This window comes from Saimiri boliviensis, chromosome 8 (genome assembly GCF_048565385.1).
Source record: "Saimiri boliviensis isolate mSaiBol1 chromosome 8, mSaiBol1.pri, whole genome shotgun sequence".
Classification (NCBI taxonomy): Eukaryota; Metazoa; Chordata; class Mammalia; order Primates; family Cebidae; genus Saimiri; species Saimiri boliviensis.
The window spans coordinates 81,221,546-81,233,300 of NC_133456.1; the positions used below are offsets into that span (position 1 = coordinate 81,221,546).

General features: G+C 40.2%; 1 long non-coding RNA gene across 1 annotated transcript; it reads right to left on the reverse strand.

Moving 5' to 3' along the window:
• LOC141585416 (uncharacterized) lies at positions 1 to 9,075 on the reverse strand. Its single transcript, XR_012518867.1, has 3 exons — positions 7,079 to 9,075; positions 4,482 to 4,710; positions 1 to 3,348 (listed from the first exon to the last, which is right to left on the reverse strand). It is a non-coding gene; the product is annotated as an uncharacterized LOC141585416 (long non-coding RNA).
• Between the last annotated feature and the right edge of the window lie 2,680 nt (positions 9,076 to 11,755).

Consider the following 11,755-nt stretch of genomic DNA (forward strand, 5'->3'; position numbering starts at 1 on the left):
TTGTTTTTTTTTTTTTTTTTTTTTTTTTTTTTTTGAGATGGAGTTTCGCTCTTGTTGCCCAGGCTGTAGTGCAATAGCTTGATCTTAGTTCACCACAACCTCCGCTTCCCGGGTTCAAGCAATTCTCCTTCCTCAGCCTCCTGTCTTCTAGGATTCTTATAGTTTGAGATCTTACATTTAAATTAATCCATCTTGAGTTAATTTTTGTTTGTGGTGAAAGGCAGGAGTCCAGTTTTATTTTTCTGCATGTGGCTAGCCAGCTGTCCCACCACCATTTATTGAATAGGGAATACTTTCCTCATTGCTAGTTTTTGTCAGGCTTGTTGTAGATCAGACAGTTGTAGGTATGTGCCTTTCTTTCTTGGTTCTCTATTCTGTTGCATTGGTCTATGTGTCTGTATTGGTACCAATACCATGCTGTTTTGGTTACTGTAGCCTGTAATATAGTTTGAAGTTGGGTAGTGTGATGCCTCCCACTTGGCTTTTTTTGCTTGGGATTGACTTGGCTATTCAGGTGCTTTTTTTAGTTTCACATGAATTTTAGGATAGTTTTTTTCTAGTTCTGTGAAAAACTATGTTGGTAGCTTAATGGGTTGATTAAGTTGATTAATTTTAATCTATACCAAGTATGATATTGATTGTTGATTTAATTGATTAAGTTGATTTAATTTTAATTAATTAAAATGATTAATGATTAAGTTGGTTTAATTTTAATCTATACCAAGTATGGTATTGATTCTTTTTATTCATGAGCATGATATCTTTTTCTGTTTATTTGTGTTATCTGTGATTTCTTTCAGCAGTGTTCTATAGTTTCCTTACAGAGATCTTTCATCTCCTTGGTTAGATATACTCCTAGGTATTTTATTTTTGTGTGTGTAGCTATTATAAATAAGATTGTGTGTGTGTGTGTGTGTGTGTGTGTGTGTGTGTGTGTGTTTTAAGGTTTTGGGAGTAGCACCAGAATATTTATTTATGTTAAAAAAGTGTTTCCATAAGTTATTGGGGTACAGGTGGCATTTGGTTACATGAGTAAGTCCTTTAGTGGTGATTTGTTTATGTTTCACACTCTTTCCTGTCTCCTCAAATTTCAAAGATTTTCTTCCTCTATTCTCACTCTCAGTTGATGACCTTACTTTTTACTTCACTTTGGTAAGAGAAATGCACTTGGGAAAAGAAAGCTGTTCCCTACGTTTCTCCTGCTACGTCTAGCGCCTCACCCGCCTTTGTGCTCCACTTTTCTCCAGTTACAGAGACTGAATTTTCTCTCTTCTTATCTAAGGCCAATTGTCAGCCTACTATCCTACATTCTACCATTTCTCACCTACCCAGGGACATCTCTTTAGTATTTCTCTCCCCTCCCCGAGACCAATAGTTTTTTCCTCTTTACTGGGTCATTCACATAAGCGTACAGAGATACTTCAACACTCTTATCTTAAAAATGAATAAACATTGCCTCACCTCCACATATCATCCCATTTCTCTGTTCATTCTTATAGCAAAATTTTCTGAAGAGCTTTCTGGACTGTTTCTGATTTCTCTCTCCTCACTTTCTCTTTTGTACTCACTGTGCTTGACTTTTGTTCCCACCACCTCACTGAAAACAAACCAAAACAAAATCAAACAAACCCCAACAACTTTGAAAGGGATCAGTGACCCCTATCTTTCCAGTTGCTCAGGTCAAAACTCATCATTGATTCTTTTTCTTTTTTTTCTTTTTTTTCTTTTTTATTTTTTCTTATTTTTTTTCTTATTTTTCACATCCAATCAATTGGTCTAATTCAGTCAGTTCCACCTTCAAATAAATCTAAAATTTGACCACCTTCTCACTATCACTCTGTTTTAAACCACCATCATCTTTGGTTAAATGGTCACAATAGTCTTTCAGCTGATCTCCCTGCTTGCACGCTTATACACTTACAGTCTGCTCTCAACACAGTACACATGTGTGAAATGTTATTTTTCTTAAAATCTTTGAATAGCTTCTTATTTCGCTTGGAGTAAAAGGCAAGTTCCTGCAGTGGTTTATACAGCCCAACTCCCTACATGACCTGGGTCCTCTCACATCTCAGAGGTCATCTCTTGACATCCTTGATTTCAATCTCTGTTAGATGCGTGTCAACTTCTTTGCTATTTCTCCAACACACAAGGCACTTTCCAGCCTCAGGGTCTTTCACTTCCTGTTTTTCTTCTTGAAATGTTTCTACCTCATAGCCTCATGACTACTTGTTTGACTTCTTTCAGATTTCAACTAAAACATCCTCTTCTCAATGAGGCCTTCTTTATGTACTCCACATTGAGTGGTGCATATGTGCACATATACCCACTCCCACCCTCATTCTTAACCCTGCTTTGATTTTCCATAGCACTTAACCACCCTCAGACACAAAACATACTTCCTTGTTTATTTTGTTTTCCTATCTTCTGTGTTTATTGCGTTCACTGCTCTATTTCTGTTATCTAAAACAGGGCCTAAAATGCAGTAGCATTAAATAAGTATTTGATAAGTAAATAGGGCTAAAGCATTAAATTAATTCATGTCTGTGTAATGGAATCGATGTTTCCTCTGAGCATTTCCAAGCTTTTCTTGAACTGCCCTCTGCTTCCTGTAGTTACTCTGGGAGGTATTCCGGAAGCAGCCATGAGCTGTGAAATTCTGACCCCCAGTTACAGTTGCTTGGCCAGGGATAAGGACTCTGGGCCAATTGCTTCTTCCTTGAGATTTTGGTACTGGGGCTAAAAGAGCTGAGCCATCTATTGGCAGTCTAACACATCTTCCCACAGCTGCTGCAACTGCTCAGCCAGGAGGACCAGATGCAGAGGTACCTATCAAAAAGGGAGTATAAAACAATGATCGAAAAAAGCAAAGGTAATAGATGGTGAGAGAAGCTCCACAGTGCTCTAGTCCCCGTTACCAGTTGTTTGTCAGATGCAAACAGATCCCGGCACCTCCTGCTGCATGAAGGAGAACACCAATGCCATGTCTGCCATTACAGCAGGTGGTTAATACATACTAATTGAGTCTGAATCTGGAGGGGACCAGATCTAATGTGTTTAATACCAAAACCTTCACGATAAATCAGAACAAGCTAAATTGCAAAAACAAATACGTTTTATGAACATTTGGTATCTTACTTCATTTGACGAAGAAGGGATTCTTCTTTGTGTGCTACAGCACACAGAGCTGCCAGTTGGGAACTCCTGTGTCTGTTAAGGCTGAAGGGGACAGGGTACCAGGTCTTAGAAGGCAGCAAGATGTAGTGAGATAATGGTCCCCAAGGCAGGAAACTTAAGTTCTGGTCCAGCCGACAAGCTGGTTATCATCTCTCTTTAAATTCATTTTCCCATCTGTAAAATCAAAGGGCTAGATTAGGTGGCCAGCAGTCTATTTTCCATGTCCAGATTTTAGAACCTGGAGTTCTTTATGATATAGAGCAACAAATGAAGGCATGTTCTTTTCCTACTGAAGTTAGTCAGATGTTTAAAATATTTGTCTTTTCTTGTGGCTGTGGCATAACTGAACCCTTTCATCTGTGGAAGAATTTTCCACCATATAAGTTTTAGTGGGAGATAGAACTTATCTTCACTATAGATGCTGAAAACCTTAAATATTCACTCTCCTATTTTTCCTGTGCCTGGAATGAGGTTGACAGGAGCTAGGATCATGAGACCCAGCTGCCAAGACTGAATTGGAAGCTTGTGACTCAAAAAGTAGGGGCAGCCAAGAGCCCATTCCAGAGGCAGGTGTTGGCAGCAGCTGCTACAGCACATAGTGCTGCCAGCTGTGGTCTCCTGTGTCTGTCAAGGCTGAAGGGGACAGGGTACCAGCATGGCATCCTGTGTTCCTAAAGGGAATTAGGGTCCTTCAGGCACCAGATTGAGAACATGATGGCTGTGATCCTGGCTGGCCCCAGGCATCGCTTTCTTTCCTGCTTCTCCAGTCTTCTTGGGACTCTATGAGCTACCCACAATCCCTTCAGTAAGCTCCTTTTTCTGACTTCAATCTGTCGCGGGTTTCCCTTATTCCCTTTCTGTAAATAAACACCTTGATCGAAAACCTAGATTAAAGGAGGGCAAGAGAGTCCGAAAACCAATTCCTCACAGGAGTCAACGTGGAAAGTAGCAACTGTGGTCGAAGACTCCCTAACACTGACTTTGTCACTTTCATAGGAAGAATGTAGGAGTCTCATAGGAATAACAGAAACAGAGAGCGCCTGAGAGATCATTTAAACCATTTCTGATTTTTTTTTCTAGAGGGGCACATTCGGTGAGAAAGGAGGAAAAACCTGTGGAGCATCACATAGTCAGGTCCAAAGGTGGAGCTAACATTCACGTTCCCTGAATCCTGAAAATGATGCCATTTTCAGGATTTGTCTGAAACCAAACTGCTGCCGGTTGGTTTGTACATTTTTGGGTGTACATTTTACTTTTCAGTTTGCATCTCTTTTTTTGTACTGAATGACTCCAGGCTTCTTACTTACCTCTTGCCCCAACTTCAATGTTCTTTTCCCCTGTAAGTAGCACTGGCCCAGGTGAGGCATTTCACCTTCAGGTTTTAAGAGAAAGCCAGTTTCCTCTGGCAAGAGTCAAAGATCCAAGGAGGGTCAGTAAAGTCCCATATTCACAGCAACACTGAGGATTTTTCCCTCCCCGGGGTTCTTCTAGTTTTGTCTCAGTGCTGTAATTTTTTAGGCGGCAAAGATCTACAAACTGGAAAAACACAAAGCTATCAGAAAATGCAGTCATCAGAATGCTTTAAATATGCCTGAAGTTATGCTTGTTGGCTTTATCCTCAGAATTGCCAACCTTGACTGCTCATTGACTCCTGGGTAAGAACACCCTTAAGTAAGAGAGCCAGTGAATGATTGCTTGTGAAGTGGAGGGGAGAGACATCAGTGTGAGATATAAGCATGTTCTGGCAGGTAAGGTGTAGTTCCTGGCAGCTACTGAGGATCTACCCTTAATCAAGGAAACTCTTTTTAATCCTAATAGCCCCTTCCAGCTAGAGGTGTAGCCATTAACCTTTTAAAAGAACCAACTTTTGACTTCCTTGAATTTCGTTATTGTGCTTCTGTTTTCTAGTCTATTGATTTCTGTACTAATTTTTGTTTTCTTTATTCTGCTCTCTTTGGGTTTTATTTGCTATTGTTTTCCGAGTTTCTTTTTTTTTTTTCTTTTTTTTTTTTTTGAGACGGAGTTTCGCCCTTGTTACCCAGGCTGGAGTGCAATGGCACGATCTCGGCTCACCGCAACCTCCGCCTCCTGGGCTCAGGCAATTCTCCTGCCTCAGCCTCCTGAGTAGCTGGGATTACAGGCACGCGCCACCATGCCCAACTAATTTTTTGTATTTTTAGTAGAGATGGGGTTTCACCATGTTGACCAAGATGGTCTCGATCTCTTGACCTCGTGATCCACCTGCCTCGGCCTCCCAAAGTGCTGGGATTACAGGCTTGAGCCACCGCGCCCGGCGCCCGAGTTTCTTAAGGTGGAAACTGAGGTCACTGATTTGAGATTTTTTTTTTTTTCTGTTATTTATGTTCACTGCTATGTTTTCCTCTTATTATTGCTTTATCTGCATCTCACCCATTTTGATAGCTGAGTTTTCCTTTTCTGAGTTCAAATCATTTTCTAACTTCTAGTTTGATTTCTTCTTGACTCATGGGCTGTTTGGAAGTATATTATTTATTTTCAAATATTTGGAGATTTTTCCAGTTTTCTGTTACTAATTTCTAATTTAATTGCAATGCAGGCAGAAAACACACTTTCTATGACTTGAATCCTTTAAAATTTATTGACACTTTCTTCATGACCAAGACTATGGTCTGTTTTGGCAAATGTTTCTTTTGTGCTTGAGAAGAATGTATATTCTGCTCTTGTTGGGTGCAGTATCCTAAAAATGTAAATTAAGTCCAGGTAGTCAATGTTTTTTTAAAAAATCTTCTATATCCTTACTGATTTTCTGTTTACTTGTTCTAGTAATTATTGAAAGAGGGTTGTTGAAATCTTAAACTATAAGTGTGGACAAAGGATAAATGCATGACGTAAATGATACCCCATGTTTCATGATGTGTTTATTATGCATTGCATGCATGTATCAGAACAACTCATGTACTCCATGAATATACATACCTACTATGTATCTACGAAAATAAAAAATGAATTATGGGAAAAAATTATAAGCGAGGCCTTGTCTGTTTCTTCTTGTGGTTTTATCAGGTTTTCATCTCTACTCTTAAGTGCATAGGCATTTAGGATTGTTATCTCTACTTGATGAATTGGTCCATTTATCACTGTGAAATGATCCTCTTCATCTTTGGTAATACTCTATTCTTTGCTCTAAAATTTTCCTGGGCTGCTGCTAATCAAGATACTTTAGCTTTTATCTTTAATGTTAGCATGGTATATCTGTTTTACATTTTGACTTTTAACCAGTTTATATTTTCATATTTAAACTGATTTTTTTTAAGCAGCATGTGGTTGAGACTTGCTTTTTATTACAATCCAAACATGTCTGCCTTTTAATTGGAGTATTTAGATTATTTACATTCAATGTGATTATTGGTACAATTGGGTTTAAATGTACTATTTTGCTATTTCTATTTGTCCTATCTGTTCTTTGTTCTATCCCCATTTTTTCCTGCCTTTTTTTGGCTTACACGATTTTTAAAAAGAATTTATTTTATTATTATTTTTGTTGGCAAATTAGCTGTTACGCCTTTTTGTTTTATTTTAATGGCTGCTTTTGGGTTGTTGTATTCACCTGAACTTTATTCCAGTTTTTCTTCACATGGTATCCCATGTCACATCAAGTATTCAGATCTTGCAAGAGTACACCTGCGTTCCTCCCCTCTTGGCCTTTGTGCTGTTATTGCATAGTTAACTTCTACATATGCTATAAATCCCACAATATGTTGTTAGTAATTTTGTTTTAAAAAGTCAATTATCTTTACAGAGTTAAACAATGATTAAAATGTTTTTATATTTTCTCCTGTTGTTGCCATTTCCCCTGCTAAGGACCTTTCCTGCTCACTACCTCCTTCAAAGCAGTCTTAGGAGTACAATTTATTTATTTACTTACTTCTTTTTGAGATGGAGTCTTGCTCTGTCACCCAGGCTGGAGTGAAGTGGCATTATCTTGGTTCACTGTCACCTCTGCCTCCCAGGTTCAAGCGATTCTTGTGCCTTAGCCTCCTGAGTAGCTGGGATTACAGGCACATGTCACTATGCCTGGACAATTTTTTGTACAGGGTTTCACCACGTTGGCCAGGCTGGTCTTGAACTCCTAACCTCAAGTGATTCACCCACTTTGGCCTCCCAAAGTGCTGGGATTACAGGCGTGAGCCACCACGCCCAGCAGGAGTACAATTTAAAAACAAGGGTTAGAACTTTCTCTTCTTGTTGTAGCCAAAGTTGGTTTATCTTGCATTGCTGTCAATGAAACTGGGGATCAGCTGGCTATTAAAAGCACATTGAGGGTTGTTTATTAGTACTGTGGAAGCAATAAAAGGACATCATCCCTCCTGAAAATCACCAAGCTCCACACAGTTTTCTGAACATTTTGCATCTCCTCTATTTGCTAAAATATGTGATGTTTCTAAAATACAATGCACCTGGAATAACTTTCATATTTCCTTCAGCATTTGGGTGTTGGAACTTCCAAGAGGAGGTAATGAGACAATTTGGACACTTGTCACCCCCTCAGTTCTTGGCACGGCCATTCTATCCTGGGGTGCCAAGGTCTTGGCAACTTCTGGACTTAGTTGTTTGAACTGCAGATGCTATGGACAGACAGCCCACCAGATGACCATTATGAACTTGGCACCTACAGACCAGCTTTTGGAGAGGAGAGAAGGTGTAGTCATTCCCTGCTCTCACTATAGGCCTTGAAGCAAAATGCAAAGTTGGCACAGAACGCTGATCTAAGTGGGCCAGGTGCCTGGTAACTTCCTTTTCACATTTGCCAGCTGTTTCTTCTTGGCTGGCATCACCAGGAAAGCTTGTCCTGAGCCTATCAAACACATGGTGGTGTGTAGACATGGTGAAGCTCTGGTGTAAGTAACTCACCTAGGTTAACAGAGCAGCATAGGAATAGCTCAGGATGCCCTTCCCCACTTCTGCCTGCACAATGAAAGCTGGATATTTCCCAGAGGGGGCTGACAGGCTTCTGGCTGACAATGCTAATCCCATAGTTTCCAAAAAGAGCACATATAACCATATAGACACTAATAAGGAGTATAGTTTACACTAAAGCTTAGGGAGAAGCTACACTAAACCCAATTAACATTTACTGTTTGGCACAAAGACATTGTGCCAGGGACTAAGTGTAGTTCAAAGAAGTGTGATCCATGTCCTGGTCTTTCATATATTCAAATCTGGCTGGAGAGAAAGAACATAATGGTCACAAGATAACTGATGATAATAAAAGAAATGACTTAATGAGGCAGCACATGGATTGCCAATTGAGGATTGTAGACGGCGGGTTTTAAAAGGCAGGAATGGGCTGGCTTTTATTTTATTTATTTATTTATTTATTTTTTGAGACGGAGTTTTGCTCTTGTTGCCCAGGCTGGAGTGCAATGGCGCGATCTCGGCTCCACAACCTCCACCTCCTGGGTTCAGGCAATTCTCCTGCCTCAGCCTCCTGAGTAGCTGGGATTACAGGCACGTGCCACCATGCCCAGCTAATTTTTTGTATTTTTAGTAGAGACGGGGTTTCACCATGTTGACCAGGATGGTCTCGATCTCTTGACCTTGTGATCCACCCACCTCGGCCTCCCAAAGTGCTGGGATTACAGGCATGAGCCACCGCGCCCAGCCGATGGGCTGGCTTTTAAATGGAATAAAAAACCTCCAGGGTGATCAATCAGTACAGAAATAGTGAACCAATTTGAAGGAGATAATGCCATGTACTTAAGACCAGAAACCAAGTGTTTGGGGCAGAAGGAGGCCAAGGAGGAAGCTTAGCATCACTATATGGTTTTGGCAACTGAGATGTTATTGGAATACTACTGCAGTGGTAAAAAACATGCATGGACACAGGGAGGGGAGCACTACACACTGGGGTCCATTGGGGGGAAATGCGGGAGGGACGGGGGGGTGGGGAGGTGGGAAGTGATAGCATTGGGAGAAATGACAGATAGAGGTGAGGGGAAGGAAGGCAGCAAACCACAATGCCATGTGTGTACCTATGCAACAATCTTGCATGTTCTTCACATATACCCCCAAACCTAAAATGCAATAAAAAAAATAATTAAAAAAAAAGCGTTATCAAGCTCTATAATTTATTGGCTGTTACAACCTTAAGCAAGTTATTTCACTCTCTAAACCTCAGTTTCTTCATCTGCAAAATGGGAAAAATAATATTACTAGGTTCCTTCAAAGGGTTGTTATAAGGACCAAATAAGTGAATACATAGTAATTAAGCACAAAACAGTGTCTGACCCAGAATAAATATTTTACTAATAAATATTAGCTAATAGTGGTGGTTGTTATCAGTGGTAGTAAAGTTTATTGGGACCATACCTTAAAATAAAGTCTGTGACCTGCAAGATTTTCGTGGTATTCTCTTTTCACATGAGGTACTGAGGCTGAGAGATTATACAACTAGTTAGTAGCAGGGCCTGTGGGTAGACTCAGGTGTTCTGACTTCCTCTCGTGCCCTTCCTATTACAATGCATCATAGCCTATACTTGAACCATGAACCTTCCTATTACAATGCATCATAGCCTATACTTGAACCATGAATGGCTAAGTCAGACCAATTAGGGGCAGAATGGGACAGATTTGACTTTGTTTTTACCTTCATTTATTATCCTTTTGATTCTGGGGGTAAACTGTGATATTTTGTTCACGGTTCTTTATGCAGTTGCCTGCCAGCTCCAATAACCAGCTGGAAGGCGGTAGCAGAATCTGGCATTTGACAGTGAAACTGCCTGGTAAATCTCACAAGGGCCTGGCAGTCAGCCCACACCTGGCCTGGGCAGGCACTCCCTGGCCAGGTTTCGGATCAGCATAACGTGACTCGTTTTCCTTGTGCATTTGAAGGAAGCAGGAGAATCACAGGGCTTTAATGAGCATATTTAATTGGAGCTTTTTCTCAGGAGAAGAGAATATGTTATCTGGATGTCTGTCATATGAAGAGGAAAGACAAGAATCCTAATGACCTGAGCACAGCATGGCTCTATTTGAACCACTGAAGACTTAGCTGTGGGGAAGCTCCAGGAGGTCAGGAAGAGACACTTCCAGTAGAGAAGCTGCCTGAAAAAGAGGAACTCTGTCTCTACATGAAACTGGGGAGGGAAATGTGGTTAGATATTTTTCACTAGAGTGAGAACATAATATTGGCTTGGGTTTGAGGTTTTCCAAATAACCAAAAACAATGCAAAGTTCTCTTTCTTATTAGTTGTATACTGTAGTTTTCTTAGCTTAGTTCAGTAAGCCTGGATAAAAAGAAACAGTGGATCTAATACAATTCAAATCCACAAATGTGCATTAGATGTTTATCACACAGAAGGCAAGGAAAATGTTCGAAAATATTGTATAAGATCCTTGTCTTCTGGAAATTCACGATCTACTTGGGGAGATATACAGTGAAATATAATACATACCTTTTGGGGCTGCTTCTCTGTTCACAATGATTCCCTTTAGGGACAGCCCCTGATACTCAGAAAGGGAGGTCTGTAGTGGAGCTGTCCTGTATGGGTAATCCTCCAACTCTCACCATAGCTAGTTGGATGCTGGACCTTAGCTGGGGTGATCTATTCTCTCTCTCTCTCTCTCTCTCTCTCTCTCTCTCTTTCTCTCTCTCTCTTTCTCATTTAAAACTAAAAACAAAAGAGACAGAGACCGGAATTCATTAGTAATGGCAGTACAGAGAAGATTCATGAATCCCAAACAGTTCTTTTCTTTAGAAAGTCCTTCACGATTTCACTTTCTTTACTACTAGACATGTCCCAGTCTTTCCCAATAATTTTTCTTTGCATAAATTAGTTTTGAGTTGGCTTTCTGTCACCCACATCCAAGTAAGCTTGATTCATATAAATGATATGATTTTTAAAATGTAATCAGTTGAAAATCTGGAAATAGCCAGAGAGAGGGAGGTGAAGGGTAAAGAATAGCCAGTATCTCTAAATGACTTTTAATAAATATAAAGGGAGGCTATACATCTAATTACCCTCACAGAACAGAGCTCAGAATGCCAAAGATGACATATACTGATGAGTCTCTCGTTATTTGCAAACAGTATGGTAGAGCAAAGGGAATTCTAACTTGGGAGTCAGAAATAATTTTCTGGTGCTAGTTTTTTATTTTTATTTTTATTTTTTGAGACGGAATCTCACTCTGTTGCCAGGCTGGAGTGCAATAGCACGATCTCAGCTCCCAGCAACCTCTGCCTCCCAGGTTCAGGTGATTCTCCTGCCTCAGCGTCCCAAGCAGCTGGGATTACAGGCACACACCACCACACCAGGCTAATTTTTATATTTTTAGTAAAGACAAGGTTTCACCATGTTGGCCAGGATGGTCTTGACCTCTTGACCTCATGATCCAAAGTGCTGAGATTACAGGCATGAGCCACTGCACCAGACCTTCTGGTGCTAATTCTACTATTAAAAACCTGGGTAACTTTGGACATGTTGCTCCTTCTCACTGGGTCTTAGTTTCAATATATGTAAAATATACAAGATGAACTTAATCTTTGAGGCCTTTTCCAAGTCTATGATTATTGACTGATAGAAATGATAGACTGTAGGCTGGG